The following is a 13,853-nucleotide window of genomic DNA, read 5'->3' as shown; positions in this document are numbered from 1 at the left end:
TTTCCGCTGCTCACTCTAAAAACTTGCAATGTATGAAAGGTTAAGTTGAGGATAAAAAAGTGTACTGATCTTTTTCACAAACTTCAGTCTTTCATGATACACTGAAGGTTTGAGCATGTAATCCTGACTTGGCAAAAATTCACATTTGTGTCAAAAGAGGCTTTATAGCTGCAGGGTCAAGAAGTCTAGATATTCTGCTGCCAGAGTGGCATATAAAGAACAGCCTTATGTTAGACTCCTTTGACTTATTATTTGGCATTTTCAGATTCATAGACAAAATGCTAAATCTTTTGTTATATAGCAAATAAATAGTGCTCCAAATGCTGAGTTATTTTCTGTTTTGTTGAGGCTGCATCCATCCAAACATTATTTTCCTAATTTTGGATGCCTGAGCCTTATATTTTCCTCAGTTCTAAGAACTTTCTTTAAAAGATCATAAAATATTTTCCAAATAATTAGGAAATAAAACTCCTCATGGGGTTGAGTAGTCATGGTAGTGTTACTCTAACACATCCCTGAGGGGCTAAGCTGGTCATATTAGCAACATGACCTGGTTTAATTGGGTATGTCAGCATTCCTACATTTGCTCCATTTGTGGCTGAACATTGCCCTCTTCTCCCACTAATCACTCTTACCTTTCTGGTCTATAACGAAAAGGTGAATGTTTTTAGGCCATTTTAAGTGCTGTAAGCAGTTTACTGTAGTACCATGCAAATGTGATGGCACAGAAGAGAAGCCAGGAATTTGTGGGTAAAGCAAGAACATTTTGGGCAAAAGGGGAGCCCTGAATGGCAGAACACCTTTCAACTTGCACCTTATTTCTAGACATGAACTCAGCCTCTTAAGCTTAAGAACAAATAAACCACCTGTTTTGACTAATCTTCCTTAAAGGTAAAAAAAGTAAAGTTGAAAAAGATAAAGAAAATAAATGTAAAAAATAAAAATAGTCTGCTTGTCCCTATTTATTGAAAAGAGCAAGGGAAAAGACCTGTGATGTATTTATGAGTAGTAAGTAAAATCCACATGCTGGTAAAGAAAACCAATCAAACAAAAACCTCAGAAGAATCTAAAGCCTCTTAAGAGCACTTACTCTTTTAAGATTAAATTTAAGAAGATAATCTGAATTTCTGAGCTGCAACTGCTAGGTATGGAGACATATTGGAAAGCAGTAATATGGCAGAACTCCTGTGCCTTTCAGCTGCTATTTTACAGTGCTTTTGCTAGAGATCACAGCACAGCCTGAAAGGCCAAAGGCTATGACAGTTTACAGCTTGAGGGAGAATAAATAGCATGGTTTTTTTTCTTTACTTATAAGATTCCAAACCCATACCATTACTTTTCCTCTTAAATCTTATCTTCTTGAAGGCATTTTTGCTTCTGCCATTTTGTCACTGAATGCAGCTGGAGTGAAAAATGACACTAAAATAGCTAGTTTCTTTTCAAACAGAGTTTTCAATTAAAAATCCATTCTGCCTGTTTATAAATCTGTTCTCTCCATGTCTTTGTTCAAACTAAAGCTGGAAGTGTCAGCATTTAAACTTTGAGGTTTATAATTCTGAAGAATGTAGAAGATGGGTAAGGAAATAAAAAAATAATCAGAAAGCAAATCCAACTCCAAATAAAGCTTCTGGGCTTTATAGAGGAAATAGATTCCCTTAATAGAGTGATTGAGGATGCTGGGTAGGTTTTGCAGTGGAGTGCTGCTATTGATACAAGCTGTTATTCAACTTCCCCAATTCTCGCTGTTAAATTAAGAGATGTTCTATGGATGACACTTTTCATCATGTGAGTTGTGTTCTATGGAGTTGAATGAACTTGGAGATTCTCAAAATATCATGTACCTATTATGCTAATGAACTATTATGCTATTGATAATAAGAGGTTTTATAAATACGCAACTGTGGAAAGATCAAATCATGGTTTTGAATGTGCTAAAGAAAAATACATGAAGAAATCACTTAATTTACGCTTATTCGCATTTATTTTGCACTGTATCACACTTATTTTCAAAATAGGCCTGTAATTTCCACCTGGTCTCCTGCATTTTTTGGATTGATTCCCATCTGCTCCCCATGCTCCCCATGCTGCAATGTTTAAGCAGTCTTTCAGGCTGTTCAAACTGTATTTTCATACATAAGCTTTCAGATAAGGTGCTGTTTTGTGTCTGAAGTCACACCATGCCTTAATATTTTATGTTGAACACCTAGCATAGAGGCTGGATAGACACCTAGGAAAATAGCTTTATACTTTAAAAAAAACAGTTGTAGCTGCTTCTTGGCACGCTCCTCTGTCATTTTTATTGGCAGGATTAAAACTGTGGGTATCGTTTCCCTGTGCCTAGAAGTTTGAGTGGAGCTCTGATGGTCACTAACTTCATTTAAGCCCTACTACTCTTATTTCAAGGATCTGCCTGTCAGACTTTTGTCTGATAATAAACTAGTCCAGAGTGATCTTGTGAGAAACACTGGTTTGACCATAGCATATATTTCTCTCTTTAAATTTGCATCATGGCTTTCAGTATTACAAGATCTCAAATGGAAAGCAAATAGTAATTTGGCTAATGCCAAAAGCTGGGATTGAAAAAAAAATTAAAAAAATTAAATTGTATTTTTAAAAATAAATAAATAAATTATTCAAAACCAAAATACCATGTTACGTAGTTTGCTACTAAATGTTACTGATTTGGCTGTATTTCAGAATTGTCACTGCTTCTTGAGCATCTCAGCTGGAAGCCTGAAACTACTGCAGTATAAAACAGTACTCGTGTGAGACTCAGAGCATTTCTATAATGCTTCCCTGTATCAGATGTGCAGAACAACTGATGGGCAGAAAAAGAAATATAGGATTTTTTTATTTATATTCATGCTTATTCATATGGGAAAAACTCATCAAATGCAGTTTTTCCAGCTGAGATACTTAGGCACGCAGTGGGGTTTTTTCATACTTACTCTAGCAAGTAGTTATTTGTTCTATTTCAGGTAAATTTTGTTGTCCTATTTTACACTGCTAATATTACCAATGCCACACAATGTGATTTGGTGTAATGTTGTTAAAGGAAGAAAATGGGAAAGACACGCTTGTGTTATAAAACCAGTAAGCTTGTTCCAACCAGTTTAATAGGCACAGGACAAAATTGTGATTTATATATCTTCAGAGTCTTTCTCCCTCACCTTTTCCTTGGTGACAGTTACAGCATTTCTTCCTGGAATCCCAGTGACCAAACACTGGTGTTTGCTCTTTGGTCCAATAAGAAATTCTATCTCTGTTTGGTATTATGTAATCTTTATTGTGAATGAAAGACTAACAAGATGGGTGAATCTGTTCAGAAACAGCAAAATTAAATGCTTGTTTAACCCTATTCCGAAACATACAAGGAACAGTAAAGGCTTAAAACAGTAAAAAGGAATTTAATCATTAGTCAATTCTAATTGTAACCTCCATTTTTCTCTGTAATTATTTGTTTGTTTCCTTTTCTAGTGGTTTACATTTGTCAATTTGAGTTTCCCAGCCAGTGCACCTAATAATGTGTGGGTTTTAGCGCTGGCTAAAATCACCAGGGCATTTATCATTTCTTGCTGTGAGATATGGATTAGGACAAGGGAAAAACAGGCTTAAAATTTAAAAGGAATAAAGAAACTTTATTAACAGGATTACAAGAATAAAAAACATCAGAACAAAACCTCCAGAATGTCTCCCCTCTACCCAACTCTTTCCTTTCTAAACTGGCCACGTAGAGACAAAACCTGGGATAGTAAAGCAGTACCAACTATATAATACTCTTTCATCAGTTCTTGTATGGAGAGGAGTTTTCTCTTGTCATGCCATGGAGACTTCTCCACAAGAAACAGTTTTCTCGTGGCTTTTCATTTCCACAAATAGCAGCTGCCTGGGCCAAAAGTTCAGCATCATGAAATGCCTCCCATTTTCACAACCCTCCTAGAGGTGTGTTCATGGGCCATGAACTCAAGGGGTATTATTTTAAGGATGAGTTGTTCAAAGGCAAACATTCTCTTCATCTGTCACTGTGATCATCTCTGGGAACAGAGGTTTTCTTCTTATCTCCAAGAGAAGAAGAAGGGGGCAAAGGGTCTTCATCAACTCTCAATCTCTCTCTCTGTTCAAGCATCTGACGCTTGATCACAGCTACTCCAACATCTGCTTGGCTTCACCAATGGATACCTCTGCTCAGATCTACAGCTTGAATACTTCATCCCCCCCATACTTTCATGAATGAAAGGAGATATTCCAGTATATCACTGTCCATCTCCATGGTCCAAAAGAATTTTCAGCCCATTAGAGCATTTCCTCATTCTCCTTCCATCTGAGGCTTGACTCCTTCTTTTTACTGACCTTGGTGTTTTCATGTTGTCATTCTATGTATTGTCACTCTTTTCCTCTCCCTTGAGAGAGGATCAAGGTTGCAGGTCTCATCTGTGTAGTGATAAGGTTAAATCTTACCCAAGCCACAGCAGTCATGGTGATGGATTTCAGGTTGTGCTGGGCCCCTCCCTCTGCCCAGCAGTCGCTGGGAGAGGGGGGCTTAGCCTGGAGCCATCTGTGTGGGCTGGGGGGGCAGGGTTTGGTGTTGGCGAGTGTCAGCAGCCATGGCCTGGCCACAGCCTGGGGCCGGGGCCTGCAGCCCGCATCTCTCACCCAGGAGCTGCTGGGGTTCAGCCTGCCCCCCTCTGCTCCCTCCCAGGCTGCACAGGCCATGGGGGAGCAGGGCCAGCCTCACCAGTGTTCCATTCTCTTCTGAGACCAAAAGCAAAGAGAGGAGTTCCCAAGCTTGTGGATTTTAAAATGTGGTATTCATAGGTGTGGATCTATTTTCTCAATGGTTCAAAATGTTGTCAGTTCTCAGAACTAGCCAGCTATTGGCCTGTCCTAGGCACAGAGGAAGCTCCCAGCAGCTTCTCTTAAAGACATCACTTTGGTGGGTGGTTCTTACTTCCTTCCCTAAATGTCAATTAATGTCAAACTACCACATCTTTTCTCCAGCTAATTTCCAGTTTTGGATTATCTGGATTCCTGTGGGATTTCTTAATCTACATGTTTCCTTTCTTGCCTGATAGTACTTGCTGACTGTGACATCTACAGCTGGTCTGAAGCTGCACAGATAAATTTGGCTATAACAGAAATCCAATTTGACTGGCCTAGTTCACTAAAGAGTAGAAGTAAATTAGTCCCCGAAGAGGCAATGATAGGTTAGATTCGAGGTCAGAGGACCCCAGCCAATCCCATTCAATCCTGAATGAAAACTTCTAACTGGACAGTGATCTGGGCCGTGTTGAGACCCCGACCAATCAGCACGAAGCATAATTCAGTCGGAATTTTGAACCCCCTATAAAATGGGGCAGCCCTGAATAAACATGAGCTGTTGTTTCATGAACCTTGGGAGTCTGCCCCTGTTGCGACAGCTGACTCTGAGCTGTCTGTAGTCTCCCATTTGTCTGTTTGGTTTTGGACTAGCAGATCTTCAAAATTTTCAGAAGAATTTCCATTCTGGGGCTTAGCCATGAAAACAATAAATTATTCCCTGCTTTACTGGAGATTGATAAGGAACACTTTCCAGTAATCACCTCCTTTATTTTTAATTTGGAATACGTCATTGGCTTTTGTTGTTTGCTCATTCTCTGGTTTTTCACTTATTTTCTCAAGGGCAAACACTTGGGGATACATTTTGTATTGATAAAAAAAAACTTTCAGAAAACTGTGGAGTTCATCTTAAACTCAAACATAACAGGCACAGGAGCTTCAGGGTAGGGAGGAAGCTATTGGCAGCATGTGAGAAATCGTTAAAAGACAATTATAGGAAGGTTCAAAAATAGCTGAATACGACAGCCTGTTGGTTTTTTTTTAGGCTAGATGAGAATTTTGATGATGAAAAAAGGTGAATTTTTCATCTAAATGAGCTATAGTAATCAAAGTAATGGAATCTGGGATTATTTAATAAAATCTCAGCATATTTTAAAATTTCTTGAATAAAGCATTTTGATTTTTCCTTCTAGAATAACGTATGTTTTGGTTTTCAAAATGTACCTCAGAAACAAATACTTTACTTTTTTATTTGGAGGGTGCTTCAAAATATATTCATTATTCCTTGTGAGAAATTAAAAGCTCTGACTTTGGCATCAATTTCACACAAATAAAGTCCCTACTACAGGTGGAATGATGTTTCTGTTTGGTAGGTCCGTATCGAGTTCCTTGAGGGAGTGACCTGTTTATTACATGGAATGAAGACAAGGCACAGCAAAGGCTTAAACAGAAACAACAGAGGATTGTGATTCCTGGACTGGTGCTATGGAAGTGGAGGCAGGTGGATGGCACTTCAATGCAATCATTGGAGCGCCAAGGTACTTGAGCACCAGAAAGTGAATACTGAAACCCAAAGCTATCATTACTAATTTGAAATAGCTTTTTTCTTTTCTTCCCTGGCAATGTCATGATTTAGGAATGGTACTTCCCAATTCAGTGCCCCCACCAGGACTCCCCAAACCATGTGCTGCTTTTGCTTCCCAGTTTTCTCCTCCTCTTTCCCAGTGTGGCAGGATGAAGTTGAGAATTGGAGGTACAAAGGGCAAAGGTCACGGGATGAAATAGTGGAAGCAGCAATGAGATAAGAAACGGAACAGTAACAGCAACAATAGTAATGACATAGGGTATAAGAAAAGAACTGACTCACACAAATAAACTCCCCAAAAATAGACAATACCAGACAGCTCCCTCCACCACACTTTCTTGACCATGAAAACTCCCTTCTCCGTGGAAGAGAGTCCCTGTCCCCTGCTCCTGATTATGACTGATGTGGTATGAAATAACTTCCATGTCCTAGTCATTCCCCTTCCCAGCTATAGCAAAAAATTAACCCTGTCCTGGGTTAATCCCCAAAGGTAGTGTACCTGGATTTTTACAATGAATCAACTGAAAATAACAAGGGTGTTCTTGGAAGACCATGAAAGGAGCAATCTGCTTGTAACTAAACTCAGAAGATTTAAAAATTAATTCTACAGAAGATGGGGTTGGTGACCCAGGAGAAGTGTAGAGTAGTTGTCTGATCTTGCAGGGATAGACTTAGGAGAGCCCAGGCTGACCTTGAGTTAAATATAGGAAGGGATGTTAAGAGCAACAAAGGATTCTGCGAGTGCCTCAGCAGATGGAGACTGGGGACAATGTGGTTCCACTGCTGAACGAGTGAAAAATGACATGGAAATGAACTCAGTGCTGCCTTTACCTCAGGTTTTGCTATTAATACCGGGCTTCATGAATCTCTGGCCCCTGAGACCCATGGGAAAGTCTAATCTCTTCTTTCACTCCTTTCTTTTCATATTGTCCTTATGGGGCAATATCCAGTGTATCTCACTTTTGGCCTTTCTTCCTTCCTGGGTTGCAAACAACAGTCAGTTCCAAACAGATCTAAATGTCAGCAGTCGATGTGTATTACATTTCCCTGACTTCTCCTAGCAGGAGTGGCCAACTAAAAAAGGCTAATGTTGATAGCAAGAATGTGTTTGTTGCACTGGCACCATTATGGACACAGAATGTTGTCAGGCAACAAGAAAACAGGGTGTTCATTTATCAGACAGGACACAGAACAATCTCTAGACATTCTTCCCTCTGCTTTGAATCTAGGAAAGTAATTTGCAAAAAAAAAATACGTGCAGAACATATAAAATCTCGCGCAAGGGAAATTTCTGTCGTAAGAAATATTCAGAAGCGGGGGTAGCAGGTAGAAACAGCAAGAAAACAGAACCAGGGACCCCGTGACAGCCTTCTAGGCTGAGAAGGGAAAGGATGGAGGAGAGGCTTGGCTTCACAAACCCCCTTGGGTGGTCAGTCCTGGTGCTCCTGCGGGGCTCTGAGGAACAGTCGGCTGGAACAGCAGGGATGAGCTGAGATCCTGGGCCAGTGGTTGAGGTGTATCAGCAGCTCTGTGGCGTTGGCTGGCACTGCTATGTCCCAGCACGACAGGGGGTATGAGGCCACCAACGAAGAGGGAAAGAAGGAGAAGAGGAAGTGTAACAGATTGTTATTGTTTGTTAATCAAGTTCAATATAATATGATTGCTAAAATTGTTCATTTAATATAATGTAAGAGCTGAAACTGCAGAAAGGCCAAACCACAGTATCCAGCTGTACTAACAAGAATTAGAATATCTTCTTATTAGGAGAAGTCGTATAACTGGTATAGGACCAACGCCCGCGCACAGACCGAGGAAGACTACAAGCCTTCACCTCACGACCACGAGGAGGCAGAGGACGACCCCCTAGCAACAGGTGGCGCAAGCGCGACGCAATCCAGGAAGAAGCAATGAAGACGCATACAGGAACTGTATATAAAGGCAGAACTTTTTCAGCTAAGGCGCGTGCCGTTGGCGAAGTGGAGGCTTCCTGGCCTCCCAGCGCTGCTTTTGTTTGTTCACCACTTGCTGAATTAATAAAATTGATTTTCATGAATGATCATTTAAATTGCCTCCTTGATTTAGTCACGACAATTTGTAACAGGATGCAGCAGCTCTATCTGGGTGATGGCGAAATTCATTTCTCCCCACCGCAACAGCTCTGTGCCCAAAGTGTCTTTTTCCAAAGCTGAAGAAGCCCGCCAAACTGTCCCTACCCTCTTTTTTTCCTACCCCCTTCCCTCCTGGGCCCAGCCAAACTCTTTGTGTTCCTCAAGTACCCACCAAGTACCTGCAGTCAGGTTTTCCCTGCAACTAATGGGTAAAAATTCCACACCTGAGCCAGAACTAAAGGAAGGACACCTAACCCCCAAGAGAAACAGATCAGCCCCCGAGAGCTTGAAACTCTCTCAGGTTCAGAAACTAATGTCCACAGTGGCTCTTACATTTCTTTTTTCATTAGTGTTCTACTTACTCTGTGCTTTCATTTATCTAAAATTTTCTTATCTGTTTGTATATTTAATGGAAAAAACCCACATATTTTAAAGTGCCTTCAAGGGATTTTGTCTCATTGCTCTTTTGTGAGATACCATGTTCAGGTTAACTTTAAAAAATACTTTTATTTTTGTAAATAACAGTTTTTGTAAAACAGTATTTTCTCTAGAACTGTAGATTGGTATCACTGTTAACTGAATCAAGCCTGCCATCCCTAAAGCCTAAAGACAAAGCTATTTAAATAAAGAAGTAGAAAAGACAAATAGAAATTATGAAGTTGATCTCTTTCTAATGTGACATTATGTACAAAAACATAGAGAAATACTTTTTTTTTGTACTCTCAGTTATTCAGTATGACCTAGAAGGTGTTATATATTTCATCCATCCAGAGTATCTTTCAGGTTCATCTGAGTTTTTTTTAGCTCATACCTGGAAGCTGTAATGCAACTATATTTGACGTCCCAGGGAAAAGATACAGTATGTTGGCCGTGTATCTCAGAAATTATTTCAGGAAGGTTTTTATTTGCATGAAGTATTATAAAGTGCCATGGGCTCCTTGGCTGCCTGTGGTTGAAAGCTGAGGGGGGATGATTGCTGGGCACCCCACATCAGCATGGCTGTCTTGATCAGCAAGTGAGCATCAGGCAGGATTGTCCACGTTCCAATGCTGCCTCTTCCTTTCAATTTCCCTGCAACTTATTAGCAATGAGCAGGCGTACAGGAAAAAAACCCCAAACTTCTGCTTGCATGTGCTCAAGGTCCAAGCCAACATTTTGTGGTGCTCCAGTGCCAGAGGGCTCTTCTCACCGGTTAGTTTGTTGTTAACCTTAGGGGCTTGAGATGAAATTATATTGAAATTCCTTTCATTTCATTGGAATAAAGAGAATCCTGACATATCAATACCTAAAAGTTTAAAAGCCCTATTTAGAAAAAGAAAAATAACTCACATCAAAATACTGCTTTCTAAAGGTCTTGGAGCTTACTAAAATCAATCTTATTTGCAAAAGAAACCAGGAAACACTTCAAAACTCAATGTGGTAACACAGATGTTACATCTTAAAGGATTCATATGTAATTTATTCAAAACATTAAATTTACTATATGTAGTATAATTTTAGAATGTGCATTAAAGATGTGTTGTGAAATCTTATTCCTACCTGCTGAATGGCTACCAAGTTTGGTAATGCAAGAACATTTTGTGTTTACCCCTTGTAATAAAGAATTGGGTAAATAAAAATTCGGAATAAGAAGTTTAAATAAAGTATGTATAATTATAACTAAATGTAAGTATGGAATAAGGAATTCTCCTCCCGGTCGAGATAGAATTCCTTTTCCAAAAACCACGAATTGCAAAAGAACCCCCCCAGATAACAGGTTTCAACAGACTCATCAACTCGGAGGAAAAGACAGGACACAGGCCATCACAGGAACAAAAGAACCAGCCTAAAAATCTACCTCCAGAGAAAGGCAACGCCCGGCCGATTTCGGCCGGAGACCATCAAGCAAGACAAAAGGGACGAACCCCAGGAAGATGGTCGTTGCCAGAATCGAACACCACACCTGCCAAACCCATACTACAGAAACTCAATCAAGAAAGACAAAGAAGAGACTACTCCTCTGAGATATCCATCGGCACCAGCCCGGATCTCTCAATCCCGCTGTGATGAAATATGTTAAAATACATACAGACTCACTTTACATTTGAGGAGACTCTGCCCGGATACTTACTGACTCAATGTTCTAGGCCAGGAAATCCATTCACCCGACAATCAGGGACATTTGGTGAATGGAAACTGGTTGGAATTCTAGCCTGGGGACATAAAATCCCTATAAAAACCCAGGCCAGAGGACCCTCAGACGTGGATTTGGGAACACCTATACCTTGCGTATAGACCCTGTCCACCCAGCGCTGCGCTGTCCATTTATTGTGGTTTTTTCCTCACTGTTTGTTGCTTTATTAATTTATAATAAATTAATCTTTGTTAATCTTTAATTTGCCGTTGCATTTATAACACCCTTTAGCACAATTCTGATTCAATTTTAAATGTCCATAAAAACTGTAAAAGCCTCAAAATGCCAGACTGGAGCAGTAAAATCTTTGAAAGTCACAGTGGAACTGTTTTGGGTTTTTTAATAACTCTCTGGGAGCAGGATTTAAAATCCTAGTTCCAAACATAGTCAAGTTTTGATTTGCTAGCTTCTAGGTTTGGAACTTAATTTTCCCCTCTAAAACTGTGTCTGTTAAGTATAAAGCAAGCGGATATTTTGTGACATTTAGAAATCCTTGCAGAAGGCAAAAAGGGGAATGCACAGGTTGGGGTAGGTGGCATTTGTGAAAGTTCAGTCTTGGGCAGAGTCCTGTGTCATTCAAGTCAGTGGAGTGGCCCAGCACTGAGGGTTTGTGAAAGTCTATGTAACTCTGAGTTATTCTCTAATACATTCTCACATGCATTTATCATATTAGCTCTTACAATTTTCAACAACTATTTATGGCATAATCAGTAAATCAGGTTGTGATAAATGTAGCATTGGATAAAAATTCGTGAAGGAGAATAAAGAAATATATGTTATATTTATAATAATGTAAAGATATAAAATGTAGTATGATCTAAAGATTCCTTCCTGAGTCAGGTGGTAACGATCCACAGCTACACTTATCAGCCCGAGATAAAGAGCAGGACACAGGTAATCAAGCCAGACAATGAGAGTAGCCCGGCTGAGATATCCATCTGCTTCGCACCCGACCTGGACACTCCACCCCTGGAGTCCAACCAAAAGATGCAATCAGAAGGCACCCAGAACCATTCGCATGTGAAAGTACTCTGCCCAGTTGACTATTGACTCAGCTCTACGGATCGGGGAAATCTATTCAACTGCACATCTAGACTCTTTGTTAGACTGTGCCCACTCCGGGTTTTGCCTCAGGATACGAAAATCCTTATAAAAACCCTGGACTGCAATCCCTCCTTCGTGGATTTGGAAAAATCTGTACCTCTGGGTGCAGACCCCTGTCCACCCGGCGCTGCGCTGATTTATTTATTGTGGTTTTTTCTCTCGTTGCTTATGATTGAAATTGTTTTATAATAAATTGCTTTTTATATTAACCTTATTTTGCTATTACATTTATAACAAGGTGATTAAAAATTTGGCTGCTTCATGAATTGGCAAGGTATGTACTTCTCACTTTTTAATATACCTCAGGTTAGTATATTTAGAATAAAATTGACATCAGCTCCTTGAAGCCATGTAAAGCTTAAGATATTACTTGGTTTAAGTACAGATTTATATATCTCAGTTCTAACTGAATTCCAATGCCTGAAAAATTCAAGCATTATTTTATGTTCATTTCCATACATTTTGCAGTGCTCACTTTGTAAGAAAATCTAATTTTTTAACTGTGGATGAACAGTAAAAGCTGATTCTGAACAAATTAAAACACACATGATGCTATTCACTGGAAAATTGGCTGTTACATGTGGCAAAAAAATAAAAACAAATGGGAGGCAAAATAATGCAGTGACTGTAGCCAATTAGAAAAATTGTCCATATGGTGCTGGACTTCTTGTATGATCTGCTGGCCTATCACTTCATGTGCAAGCCTAACCAGGATGCCTTAAATCTTCAGAAACCATCTTTTACTCTTTTCTTGTGAGCCAGAAGGAGAAGCTATATTAAAAAGAAGCCCCTTTTTAACAATTTATTTTAGTTTTTCATTTAGAGAATGATAGTTTCTGAAGACATTTGTCAGAAGCCTATTGGCAAGATTCAGCAACCTCAGCAGTAATGACTGCAAGGATGAGGGGTCATGACTGGAAAACAAGGAAAATGGTTTCTGTGAAGTAGAGACAGGTATAAATCTTCCCTAAATGGCTTTACATATTTGCTGGAAGCAAGGATATCATTATACCAAAGCATGCTTTAAAACTTCTGGTAGCTATCAAATCCACCACTAGCTCTGCGGCTGCTAATTTGCTGCTAATGTCTTGCTGGTGTGCTGCTCCATAGCTACATTCTTTGGGTTTATGATCCTGCCACTTTCTTTATGGCCTCTTTAAATTCAGCTTTTGGAATCCATCATACAGAGCTAATCAGGCAGGCTGTAAGACACCCTTGTCAAACAAGTCAAAACATTTTGAAGCCATTCCATTGCTGGACTTGATGTTTTTATAAATGAGTAGCCAATTTGATTAATAAGAAAGAGTTTATTAAAAAATACAATTGTGAAAAGCCATAAGCAAAATTCAGTACGATGCTGTACCAGGCGAACGGTGTTAGGTGAGCAGGGAAGGGCTTGCTAGCTCCACTTCACCATGCTTCACAAACTGCAACTGTCCCAAGGTGCTTTTTATATGCTTTCAGGTTTTTTGCAGGTCTCTTGGAATACATTTCTTGTAGACAAATATTCATGTTGTTTTGGGTGTGTATGTTGTAGTCTTGTTGGGTTTCTTGGAAATACACTTCTTCCAGATGAATATTCATGAGTTACAATCTTATCGGACGGAGGTTTCTTGGGAATATGCTCCTTGCAGACGTATATTCATGATGGCCTTGCTGCATATCATTATAATCTCGTCAGAGAAGGTTTCCTGAAAATATGCCAGGATTTTTATCAGACAAGATTATAACTTTAGCATGAATTTATTTATGCTATGTATTTCAATATGAACAGAAAGATGATATTGCTCACATTTGTTGACATATATTATTATGGTTATTGCCATTACACCCTATGTCACCAGAGTATAATACATGATACAAGAGATGAAAACAAGCAGATAGTGAAAAAGAAAAGCAACAAAAAAGGAAATATCATGTAGTTGTTAGTTTTTGGCATTGTGTAATTAAACCATCTTCTTCAATGTTCTTTTTGCCAGTATCTAATTAGAAGAGCCATCTGCCTAAGAAGTGCTGGACCATCTGTCTGTAACACTGTTCTGTTCATTTCTTGGTTCTAATTAACTTC

The 13,853-nt window shown here is 39.4% G+C and overlaps 1 protein-coding gene across 11 annotated transcripts in view; it reads left to right on the top strand.

Moving 5' to 3' along the window:
* LOC147655596 (semaphorin-5A-like) overlaps window positions 1–13,853 on the top strand; it is a 345,256-nt gene that overhangs the window by 226,357 nt on the left and 105,046 nt on the right. The gene's annotated exons all lie outside the window — the stretch shown is intronic.

The sequence above is a fragment of the Cyanistes caeruleus genome, chromosome 1 (assembly GCF_971803275.1).
Source record: "Cyanistes caeruleus chromosome 1, bCyaCae1.hap1.1, whole genome shotgun sequence".
Classification (NCBI taxonomy): Eukaryota; Metazoa; Chordata; class Aves; order Passeriformes; family Paridae; genus Cyanistes; species Cyanistes caeruleus.
The sequence above is the reverse complement of the archived record's forward strand: the minus strand, read 5'-3'. Positions and strand labels throughout refer to the sequence as shown.